Below are 12276 nucleotides of genomic sequence, written 5' to 3' on the forward strand. Positions count from 1 at the left end.
AGGCCAATATCCCTAATGAACATAGATGCCAAAATCCTCAACAAAATTCTAGCAAATCGGCTCCAGCAGAGCATCACAAAGATCATACACCATGACCAAGTAGGATTTATTCCAGGAATGCAAGGTTGGTACAACATCCGCAAATCAATAAACGTGATTCATCACATAAACAAGTTGAAAGATAAAAATCATATAGTCATATCAATTGATGCAGAAAAAGCATTTGATAAAATCCAACACCCTTTCCTGATAAAAACTCTCAACAAGGTGGGAGTACAAGGATCATATCTCAACATAATAAAAGCTATATATGATAAACCCACAGCCAACATCATACTCAATGGCCAAAAACTAAAACCATTCCCTCTAAGATCAGGAACAAGACAGGGATGCCCACTATCGCCACTCCTCTTTGACATAGTACTGGAAGTACTAGCCATTGCAATTAGAAAAGAGGAGGAAATAAAAGGCATCCAAATTGGAAAAGAAGAAGTAAAGTTATCCTTATTTGCAGACGACATGATATTGTATATAAAAAACCCAAAAGACTCCATTAAAAAACTAATTGGCTTAATAAATGAATTTGGCAATGTAGCAGGATACAAAATTAACGCCAAGAAATCTATGGCATTTCTATACACCAACAGCGAATTTATAGAAACAGAGACTAAAAAAGCAATTCCATTTACCATCGCACCAAAAAAATTAAGATACCTGGGAATAAACTTAACTAAGGAAGTAAAGGACCTATATGCGGAAAACTACACGACACTGAAAAAAGAGATAGAGGAAGATGTAAACAGATGGAAGAACATACCATGTTCATGGATTGGTAGAATCAACATCATCAAAATGTCCATACTTCCTAAAGCAATCTATAGGTTCAATGCACTCCCCATTAAAATACCAACAGCATATTTCACTGACCTAGAAAGAACTCTCCAAAAGTTCATTTGGAACAATAAAAGACCCCGAATAGCCACAGCAATCCTGAGAAAGAAGAGTAAAGTAGGAGGGATCTCAATACCAGACTTCAAACTGTATTACAAAGCCACTGTTCTCAAAACAGCCTGGTACTGGCACAAAAACAGACATATAGATCAATGGAATCGAATCGAGAACCCAGATATCAACCCAAATCACTATGCTCAATTAATATTTGACAAAGGAGGCACAAATATACAATGGAGTCAAGACAGTCTCTTCAATAAATGGTGTTGGGAAAATTGGACAGATACATGCAAAAGAATGAAACTAGATCACCAACTTACACCATACACAAAAATAAACTCAAAATGGATACAGGACTTAAACGTCAGACGGGAAACCATAAAAATACTAGAAGCATCTACAGGCAACAAAATCTCAGACATATGCCTAAAGAACTTCTTCACTGATACTGCCCCTAGGGCAATGGAAGCTAAAGAGAAAATAAACAAATGGGACTACATCAAAATAAAAAGCTTTTTTACAGCAAAAGAAACCATCAACAAAACAACAAGAAAGCCCACTGTGTGGGAGAACATATTTGCAAATGTTACCACTGATAAAGGTTTAATCTCCAACATCTACAAACAGCTTATACAACTAAATAAAAGGAAGATTAATGATCCAATTAAAAAATGGGCAATGGACCTAAATAGAATATTTTCAAAAGAAGACAGAAGGAAGGCCAAAAGGCACATGAAAACATGCTCAAAGTCACTAATTATCCGAGAGATGCAAATCAAAACAACAATGCGGTACCATCTCACACCTGTCAGAATGGCCAACATCAACAAATCAACAAACGACAAGTGTTGGCGAGGTTGCGGAGAAAAAGGAACCCTCGTGCACTGCTGGTGGGAATGTAGACTGGTGCAACCACTGTGGAGAACAGTATGGAGTTTCCTCAAAAAACTGAAAATGGAACTCCCATTTGACCCAGTAATCCCACTCCTAGGAATATATCCCAAGAAACTAGAAACACCAATCAGAAAGGATATATGCACCCCTATGTTCATAGCAGCACAGTCTACAATAGCTAGAATCTGGAAACAGCCTAGGTGCCCGTCAGCAGATGATTGGATCAAAAAACTTTGGTACATCTACACAATGGAATACTATGCTGCCATAAAAAAAGAAGGAATTCTCATCATTTGCAGCAACCTGGATAGAACTAGAGAACATCATGCTGAGTGAAATAAGCCTGTCAATGAAAGAGAAATACCACATGGCCTCACTCATTTATGGATATTAAAAAACATTATAAACTGACAAACCAAAAGATAGATATAGAGACAGTAAAGCAAAAAGTAGACTGTAAAATTACAGCGGGGAGAGTAGGGAGATCTGGGGGAGATAAGAAACCAACCAAAGGACTTGTATACATGCATATAAGTACAACCAATGGACACAAAACTCTGGGGAGGGAGGGTATGTATGGGGGGGGGCAATGTTAAAATATGTACACAGATAATAATTTAATTAAAAAAAATTTAAAAAAAATAAATAAATAAATAAAAAATAAAAATAAAAAATAAAATAAATAAATTAAAAAAAAAAAAAAAAAAGAGATATTCTTGCTCATCACCGAAGAGATCAGAGAACAAGTCCCAGGATACTCAGCACAGCATACCAATGATTTCCCCTGGAGGTTATGGCAAGATCTGGCTAATTGCTATAGAATAAATTTTTCCAGGCCTTAGGAAGATTATTGTTATTTCTTTAAATTCTAAAGGCCCTGGCTGGTGTGACTAGAGTGTTGGCCTGAGCACTGAGGGTCTAGGGTTCGATTCCAGGTCAAGGGCATGTACCTGGGTTTTGGGTTTACTCTCCGCCCCCAGTTATCTCCTGACAACTGGTAGATGTATCTCTCTCACATTGATGTTTCTCTCTCCCCCTTTCCTTCCTTCCACCCTCTTTGAAAAGTAATGGGAAAAATATCCTCAGGTGAGAATTAAAAAAAAAATTAAAATGAATAAATTAAATAAGTTTTTTAAAAAACAACTCAATCAACTGTATTTACGAGGTTTCTGAACATAGGCTGGTGATGGGGTAGTTGGGGTAGAGGGAGTTAAATTTATCTTCAGCATTACATGCTTGGCCTATGTTTGGAGAAGAATTTAGACATAATTTTGATGTATATACCATCAAGCCATTGAGAATTATTTAAGTTAATGGAAATTAAAGGAATGCTCACAATGCTTAGGAAAAGTCTTTCAGTTAATTGCCAGAACCTTCCCAGAGAGCTAACATACTGTTTGTCTATGTTATATGGTTTGTATGCAGCAGCCTCAACCCTTATATATCAAGAGTCTGGTGCACGAAATTCGTGCATGGGGGGAGGAAGGGCCCTCAGGCTGGTCTACACCCTCTACAATCTGGGGCTGCTGGTTCCTAACTGCTCATCTGTCTACCTGCCTGATTGCCCCTAACCACCTCTGCCTTTGCTCACACCTAGGACCCGGGTTTTCCTCCCTCTGGCCGGCCTCAGGCACCCGGAACAGGCGAGGGGCAGAGGGAAGCAGCTTTGCCCTGGCCATAGCCACAGCTGAGGCACCCAGGATCTAGACTGCAGGCAGCCGCAGGGCTACAGACACCCAGGACCAGGATCAGGACAGGGGGCAGGGCGGCTTCACCTAGGCCCGTGGGCAGGCAGCCTCGCCGAGGCCCGGCTTTGTCAGGAAGGATGTCTGGAAGGTCTTCTGAAGATGTCTGTTCTAATTAGCACAGATCATACAAAAGCACTGATAACTTAACAGTCATATGTGGAAGACTGAGGAAAGAGATTTGTGCCCAATTCTTTTATTTATAAATTATAACTTGTAAATTCAAATTTCAAGGTGGATAAAGATAATTAACAAATAACCAATCTTAAAACTATTCTCAAAGAACTAAAAGCAAATAACATACATTTAAACCAAAATAAAACTGAACTCCCCAAAAGACAAAACCTGAGTAAGATGAAACTCACAGATAGATGTACCATTAGGAAACAAGTCAATACTGATAATCAAATCTTTGTTTAAGTAAGCAAAATTTATTTAGAAAGTCAAAGAAGTAAAAAAAACAAGCCAGCAGGGCTGCGAAGGCTAAAGAAACAAATTAGAGAGGCAAAAGAAGGGCCCAGAAACTTAGGAGAAAGAAAGCAAGAATATAGGCACCTGGGAAAGGAGAGTGAGAAAGGCTCCGAGGTGCTTCAGAGACAGTGAGAGCTAGGGAACAAAGAAGGTGGGAAAAGGTACAACCATGCCCAAGAGCCTCAAGTAATCAAATCTTGGTAAAACTTTAATCTACCCTCATCTCAAACCTGGACCTAGAATTAGAAGTATTGGTTCTAATGGAAGGAGATAGTAGATAATAATTTATATATTGTTTCAGAATATTAAACTTTCATTTGAATATGAGCAAGTCTGATTACTGGCCATTCGCAGACCTTTGAAAACAAACAAACAAACAACACAGCCAGGAAACACTACCCAGAATAAAAAAGAGCATGAGTGGCACATCTACTTATTTTTCTCATTTTAGGCCCAGGACAGACAGCAGAAATTTTCCAGCACCTGAATTCACCTAAGCAAACTTTTCCTTTCCTGTGATTAATGGCTTCCTTGGACCTTCTGGGGTAGAGAAAAGTCTACAATCATCCAACTTGCTGTTAAGATGGATATGTTCTATCTGCACTGTCCAATGCCACATGAGGCTAATGAAGGTCTGAAATGTGACCAGTGTGAGCGAGAAACTGAATTTAGTTTTAACTGAATTTAAATTAACTGAAATTAAACTGAATTTAATTATAATTTAAATAGCCATGTACAGCTTATTTACTACCATACTGGACAGCACAGGACATGTTTTATTTAGAAGATCGAATCTCAAATTTCACTCAGAACTCCAGTTATAAATCCACGCCGATATAATCAGAAGCCCATCAAAGGTAAAAATGTCACAGAGAGATAAAAGGATGATTGTCTGTGGCTAAGATGTCATGTAGATAAATCCACTCACGGTACTCAAGTTGAAGGTAGCAGTATGAAGTGTTAACGGTGACTGATGCTTGATAAATGCTTACTGCCTTAGAAATCAGTCACAGACAGACGCAGGGAGCTAGTGAGACATGGCAGGTCAGACAGGCTGCCTCCGAATTTACTGTGGTCAGTAATAAAAAGGTGCATGTAACATTAGGAAGAGCCAGTTTTCCACTCCCCACACCCATGAGAACCAGGCTTTTTCAGGTAGTCTTTTTTCTCCCAAGACCAGATCAAACACAGTGCCAGGTGAACAAATATGTATTGAAGATCAGTTTTTTAAAAATTAAAAACTGCTAGAAACTGCCATGGCTATTTTGGAGAGTTTGGGAATGTGTATGAACTCTCAATCTAGTCAAAGCATGGCTGGGCCACAAACAAGGCAAAAGAAATATATACATATATGCATTGTATATATTTAGAATTCAGTGCTTTATAGTTCCAACTGATATTAAGCCAAACACAAAACTAATGCAGAAATTATACAATTGGTTAGCCAACAGAAAACACGTCAACTGTTATCCTAATCTTAAATTCTTCATGGTGATATGAAATTGACCCTTGAAATTGATGTACTTAAAATCTTGCTTTTGTCTAATCTAAAAATATAAGCTTAATAAAATGGGTATGCAGTTTGCATGGTGTAATAAGTAGGCAGATGTTCAAAACACACATCCCTATACACATACACCCCCCAACCTCATTTTAATGGAAGCAAGATATAGATTTGACAGAGATAACACTAGACGCACTGAATGAATGTGCTGAGAGGAGTTTGAAATGGAGAGAAACTAGGAACATGGGGTCCTCTCCTGATTTGAGTAAAACATTTAGGGAATTCTTAGAGGAGGTATGGCTAGTCACTGCTCAAGGAGATCACCTAAAACAGCACTGGAGAGGCCCTAGGGACTAGCACTCACCTTCTAGACCCTACCTGAAAGTAATGAGCCCTACTTACAAGGAGAGTGTCAAGGGCTCAAACTAGATATGCGAATGGAAATCTGGAGGGAATCTACCCTTGCAAACAAATATCATTCATAAAGTTCTGCTCTGCAAGAATAAAAACGGGTGGGATGTGAGAGAGGCAATCATAAGAGGTGGGCCTTCTCTGTTACAATGGTTTCAGCAGGCAAAACCACTTGCTTATTGTCAATATATGACCAAAAGTAACCAATAGTGCCAGGACACAGTAGGAGTTGTCATATTTATATACTGACATAAAAAACCTACTCCCTGGTGGGCTGCCCCGAGCACAGAAGATGGGGTCTTTCTTAGCTTAGCTGATACACTGTGCCACTTCCGGAATCTCCAGACTTGACTGCCATGGCGATTATAAAAGGTCCTGTTATTCTTAGCTCAGATGGTAAATTCAAACATAACCGCCTGTTGCAGGCCTTTAAGAGCCTGAGCGCTCGGGCCTGCAGAAAGCATGGCCTGTGGCAGGCCTGCCAACGGCCCTGAGCCAGCTGACCAGCATCCAGTCACCGTTTCTTTTCCAAACACCAACTGAACAAACCTTGATTCAGCTCTAAAGTTACGCTCTGGTGAAGAACAGCGCAGAGGAAGCACCAAGAGAATGATTTTAGAGAAACAAATCTGGGCATAAACCAAGTCCATGTTCCCGTGCAATTATTAATAACTCAGGGGTCCTTTATGTTTGTTTGAACCCTCCATGTCTAGCTGAGGAAAGTACATATTTCTTTTTTCTCCTCGGGGAGAATAAAAGCAGGAAAGTAAAATTCCTGGTAATGTCATATCCAGTCAAACAGGAAGGTTTGTAGGCTCAAGGCTGAAAGGTTTCCAGAGTTATGCTGAGCCAATCTGAAAATAATTTATTTGATTTTCATTTCTTTCATTTCCTCCAGATTATCATTCAACTCCATGCTCCCACACCTACCAAGACAAGAGGAAACATTTTGTAAACATAATAAAAACACAGTGTTTAGGAAACACCTGAGGTGCCGAGAAATTGAAACACTCATTCATTGCTGGTGGGAGTATAAAACAGTGCAGCCACTTTGGGAACCATTTGGCAGTTCCTCAGTGTTAAACATAGTCTCCATATGCCCCAGAAATTCTATACTTAAGGTATTTACCCCAAGAGGATTGAAAACATATGTTCACACAAAATTATACACACATGTTGACAGTAGCATTATTCATACTTAGCCAAAGAATTAAAACAACCTAAATATAAATAAATACACAAAATGTGGTATATCCATACAGTGGAATATTATTTGGCAAAAAAAAAAAAAAAAAAAAAAAAAAAAAAAAAGGATTAAGAACCTTAATACCTGCTATGACATGAAAGAACTTTTGAAAACATTACTATTATACTAAATGAAAGAAGCCAGTCACAAAAAGCCATATATCGTATAGCACCATTTACATTAGATGTCCAGAATAGACCAACCCATACAGGCAAAAAGCATTTTAATGATGCTGGGCTGATGTGGCTTAACTGGTTGAGTATTATCCTGTGTGCCAAAAGGTCACCGAATGATTCTTGGTCAAGGCATATGCCCATATTTCAGGTTCAGTCCCCAGTCCAGGTGCAATCGGGAGACAACCAACAAATGTCTCTCACATGGATGTTTCTCTCTCCCTATCCCTTTCACTTTCTCTGAAATTAATAAAAGCATATAATTTTTTAAAAGCATATTATTGCCCTAGCCAGTGGGGTTCAGTGGATAGAGCATTGGCCCATGGGCTGAAGGGTTATGGGTTCAATTCTGGTCAAGGGCACATACCTTAGTTGCAGGCTTGACCCTGGCTGGTTGGGGTGCATGCAAGAGGTAACCAATTGATGTCTCGCTCTCACATCAATGTTTCTCTCTGTGTCTCTTCTCCTCCTTTCTAAAAATCAATGGAAAAATATCCTCAGGTAAGGATTAACAACAACAAAAAAGCATATTAATGGTTGCCTGTGATGTGGATGGGGGACAGATGACATCTAATGCCTATAGTTCCATTTTGGAGAGTTGAAAATGGATTAGATTATGGTGATGGCTCTACAACTTTGTAAATAAATCAATGGAAAAAGAAAAAACTAATTACTCTAAAATAACTGACTTGTGTATGTGAACTATACCTCAACAGCACAGCTGAGGGAGGTAGGGAAGAAAGAAGGAGGGAGGGAGGGAATTCAGAACTGAAATGTCTCACCTGGAATGTTCATTATTCTTCTCAGGATTTTATGTTTTTTTGTTTTTACTTTTTATTTTTCTACAACCATAGACTCATAATTGGGGGGAGGGAGGGAAAGTACAGAAAGTCTCCTGCATCCCCCATTAGTGATGTCTTTTATGCATTATCAAAGGAAATTGATATTGACACATTACAGTTAACAAGACTCAGATTTCTAGGGATGCCTTTTTACAACAACTCCTCAGTCATAATCCTTGAGGTTTATGTTACTCTCCTTTTACTTGAAACAGCAGTCACTTTGGCTGTGATTATCACAAGCTAATCATTAATTCTAGTGCGACAGATACAAGCAGTGGACATTTTAACATCTCCCAGTTCCTAATTTGTCTTGGGAAAAAAATAAATTACCATTAGTGAAATATGTCCACCAAAGCACATTAAGTTCATATATACTTTAAGGGTCCTTCTAACTCATTATGTTGCTCACCAAGCTTTTTCGCTGGAAGAGAACTTGGTGAGTCTTTCTGTAGAGTGGTGTTGGTGACATGCTGCGACAACTAAAGCTCAAGTACAGTCTTTCCTTAGGTGGGTAAAGAATTTGCAATTAACCATCCTAGCTCATTCTGAAAGAAGAGAGACTTAGAAGGCTGACAAATGAGAGGAAAATATTTCCCAGTAAAAAATAGCAAATAGCTTTTTAACATCTGTGTGGGAAATGATAAGAAGAAATCCCTGCTCAAGTGAAGTCTTTCACTAAGTTCCCGAAATCTCTACATCTCAGCTTTATGACTTAGAAGCAAAAATTACTGCTCAACTGTCTAATGATCAGATATCTGATGTAAGGCTTTCCTGTGTTTTGTTTTCTTTCTTCCTTTTACATTATTTAAAAAAACAAACAAACTTATTTTGGAGATAGAGAGGGAGGGGGGAGAAAGAGATTTGTTGCTCCTCTTATTTATTCATTCAATGGTTAATTCTTGGATGTGCCCTGCAATGCTCTAATCAACTGAGCTACCTGGTCAGGACTCTTCCCTTTGTATTCTTAACTTTCGCTCTTCTGCTTTAGAAAAAAGTGAGGTGGGCCAGAGAAAGTCATTTCTGATGATGAGAAACAAGGAGGTTGAAAATATTGACTGAAGTGAAGTGTTTGGCTTTGCAGAAAAAGTGTTTCTACACAAGATGACCTTCCTGAGGAGGGTGAGGAAGCAGTCAGCAAGCAGAGGTCTGCGGGGAAGGCAGCACTACCTAGGCCCTACCAACCAAGAATATAAATGGGAAACACTTAACACCCCACACCCAGGTGTGGAGATGAGATGGACACAGCAGCCTCTGCAAACTGTCACCAGTCACTGTTGGGTTATTCTAGATCACCTGACCCCAACATCCAAGCAAGGTAAGCAAGTCCTAAGAATCACACTGAGATTTGGAGGGACTTTTGGCTTCATGCTAAACCTTAGGCAAAAAAAAAAAAAAAGTAGCCCAGACCAGGCATGATATCTTGGTGGCATGTTGATGTAATAATGGCAATAGGTGAGCACTGCAGAGAAGTGAACCCTGAAGTTGTGCTTTGGTAAACGGTGAAATCCAGGAAAGAGACCAAAGGCTGCTTGGACAGTGGTTAAAATAAGGTCAAGGTAAAGCATGCCACAAGCACAATAGGGAAGGACACAGCAATGGGGAAAAAGAAAAAAAAGAAAGAAGAAAAAAGAAAACTCTTCTGTTCATGGCAGAGCTCTTTTCTGTTTTATAAGAAAATCAAGTTTAGAAAGAAAGGTTTCACTATCCCTCCACCCATGCCAAAAAGTGAGAGAAGCCTACACCCAAACAAGACAACCATTTACAAATATGTACAGCACATAACCTTTTATTCAAGGGTGGAACAGATTTGAATCCCCTGGTATTACAATGCAAACAATTTTTCTTTCCATATAAGCATGTGCTGCTCTCTCAGCTGGCGGTGGTGTCAGCTTACAGCCTCCAGGGGTTCCATGAATAGCAGCTCAGGTAGGGAGATGAAGAGAGAGGCCTGTAAGTCGGACAATCGTGCTCTTCATCCTGGTTATTTTAATAGGGTAACCCTGAAACACTGTGTAAAATGGGAAGGTGGGATTAGCAGGGGTTTTCAATATTTTTTAAGCTGTGAAATCTTTTATCCAAATGAAATCTCATAAAGAACCCCAAAATATAATAGTTTGAAGCAGACAGGGTGGTTAAAGCTGGAAGAGGGGGGACAACGGGGGAGGGGGTCTCCCATGAGGCACTTGCTAGAATTGAGACTCTATAGCACATAGCATGAAAATCACTGAGATCTCTTAAAACAAAAACTTCATCCTGCCCTGGCTGGGTTGTTCAATTGGTTAGAGTGTCGTCCCAATATGTCAAGGTTGAGGATTCGATCCCTGATCAGGGCACATAACAAGAATCAACCAATGAATCATAATTAAGTGCAAAAACAAGTTGATGCCTCTCTCTCACTCAATAAATAATTTTTTTAAAAGAATGCATTTTAAAAATAAAAACAAAAAAAAACTTCACCCTACTTAAAAAATTTAAACTGAAACCAAGGAGAAAAAAAAGACAAAGTGATATAGAGTAATGGTTTCTAATGCCAGAGTCTTGTCAGGAGTGAAACAAGATGGCCAGCAAGGGTGGGGGGGGGGTGGGGGGGGGGGGGGCGGCGCAATTTGGAATGGAAAGGGGTGGGAAGGTATCATTTATAAACATGTAAAATATCTCATAGATATGTATGCTCATTTTTTTAAAAAAGTGAATTCAGATATTGTGATTAATAAAACTGAAATCCATATAAGTGTAACTGAATTCATGGTCCTGTGGGAATCTATAATTTCTTTTTAAATTAAAAAGGAATCATCACATTGTGAACCACTACTAAAAAGAAAGTAACAATACTCCACCTGAATTAAACAATGTAAGTAAATCTCCTTAAGAGAAGTTACAGTGGGCTTTTTTATTTTTAAAGATTCAACTAGTTAGATGCCTTTGTTGCTTTGAGAAGGATTCTGAGGCCATGTCCAGGCTGGAAAGAAATGTCATATTAGATAATCCTATCTAATAAAGAGGTAATATGCAAATTGACCATCACTCCAACATACAAAATGGCCACCACGTGGTCAAAAATGGCCACCCCCATGTGGACACAAGATGGCTACCACAAGATAGCCAGCAAGGGAGAGCAGTTGGGAGGAACCAGGCCTGCAAGGGAGGGCAGTTGTGGGCAGTCAAGCCTGCAGGGTAGGGCAGTTGGAAGGGACCTGGCCAGCAGGGGAGGGCAGTTAAAGGTGACCGGGGAGGCAGAAGAGGGCTGTTGGGGGTGACCCAGCCTGCAGGAGAGGACACTTGGGGGGGGGGGGGGTGGAGACCAGGCCTGCAGGTGAGGGCAGTTAGGGGCAATCAGGCCAGCAGGGGAGCATTTAGGCGTCAATCAGGCTGGCAGCGGAGTGGTTAGGGGGTGATCAGGCTGGCAGGCAGAAGCGGTTAGGACCAATCAGGAAGGCGAGTGATTGGGAGCCAGCAGTCCTGGATTGTGAAAGGGATGTCCAACTGCCCATTTAGGCCTGATCCCACTGGGCAGTTGGACACTTCTTGAGGGGTCCCAGATTGGAGGGTGCAGACTGGGCTGATGGACGCCTCCACTTTTTCCTCCCCCACCACATGAATTTGTGCACCTAGCCTCTAGTCATTAGATAAACACTATACGCCATGGCCTCGAAGGAATAGGAAGTGAGAAAGGGGACACATAGATTTGCCATCCAGGGCTTTGTCAGATAATCATCTGAGATGCAATGGTCAGGAGATCTGAGTTCTAACTCTGATTCTGTCATCACACTAAATTTATCATTACGCAAATAATTCATTCCAGGTTTCAATTGTGCTGGGTTTAAAAAGGAGGCATCCTGACTTCTGATTCAGAACAGAATCAACTCAGACAGTGAATGCTACATTCCTTTAAAAACCACTGGAGACACAACAAAACTGTCACAGAACTGGTGAGCTAACCTCTCCGTTTTACAGGTGAGGAATTTGAAACCCAAAAGATTGTTGGCCAAAGTCACACAAGTAGATAGCTGACTAAAGAATTAGCACTGTCACCCTAGCT

General features: G+C 40.0%; 1 protein-coding gene across 3 annotated transcripts in view; it reads right to left on the reverse strand.

Moving 5' to 3' along the window:
• The window catches only part of DAAM1 (dishevelled associated activator of morphogenesis 1), a 168452-nt gene that overhangs the window by 135765 nt on the left and 20411 nt on the right, over window positions 1-12276 (reverse strand). The window contains exon 2 of one of the 3 annotated variants that reach the window (XM_084894786.1): window positions 7763-7868. The exons of the other annotated variants lie outside the window; for them this stretch is intronic. The gene's annotated coding sequence lies outside the window, so the exon portion shown is untranslated. The remainder of the gene's footprint in view (window positions 1-7762; window positions 7869-12276) is intronic. 3 annotated transcript variants of the gene reach the window in all.

Source organism: Pipistrellus hanaki (assembly GCF_964339955.1).
Source record: "Pipistrellus hanaki genome assembly, chromosome: 1".
In the NCBI taxonomy this organism is placed as follows: domain Eukaryota; kingdom Metazoa; phylum Chordata; class Mammalia; order Chiroptera; family Vespertilionidae; genus Pipistrellus; species Pipistrellus hanaki.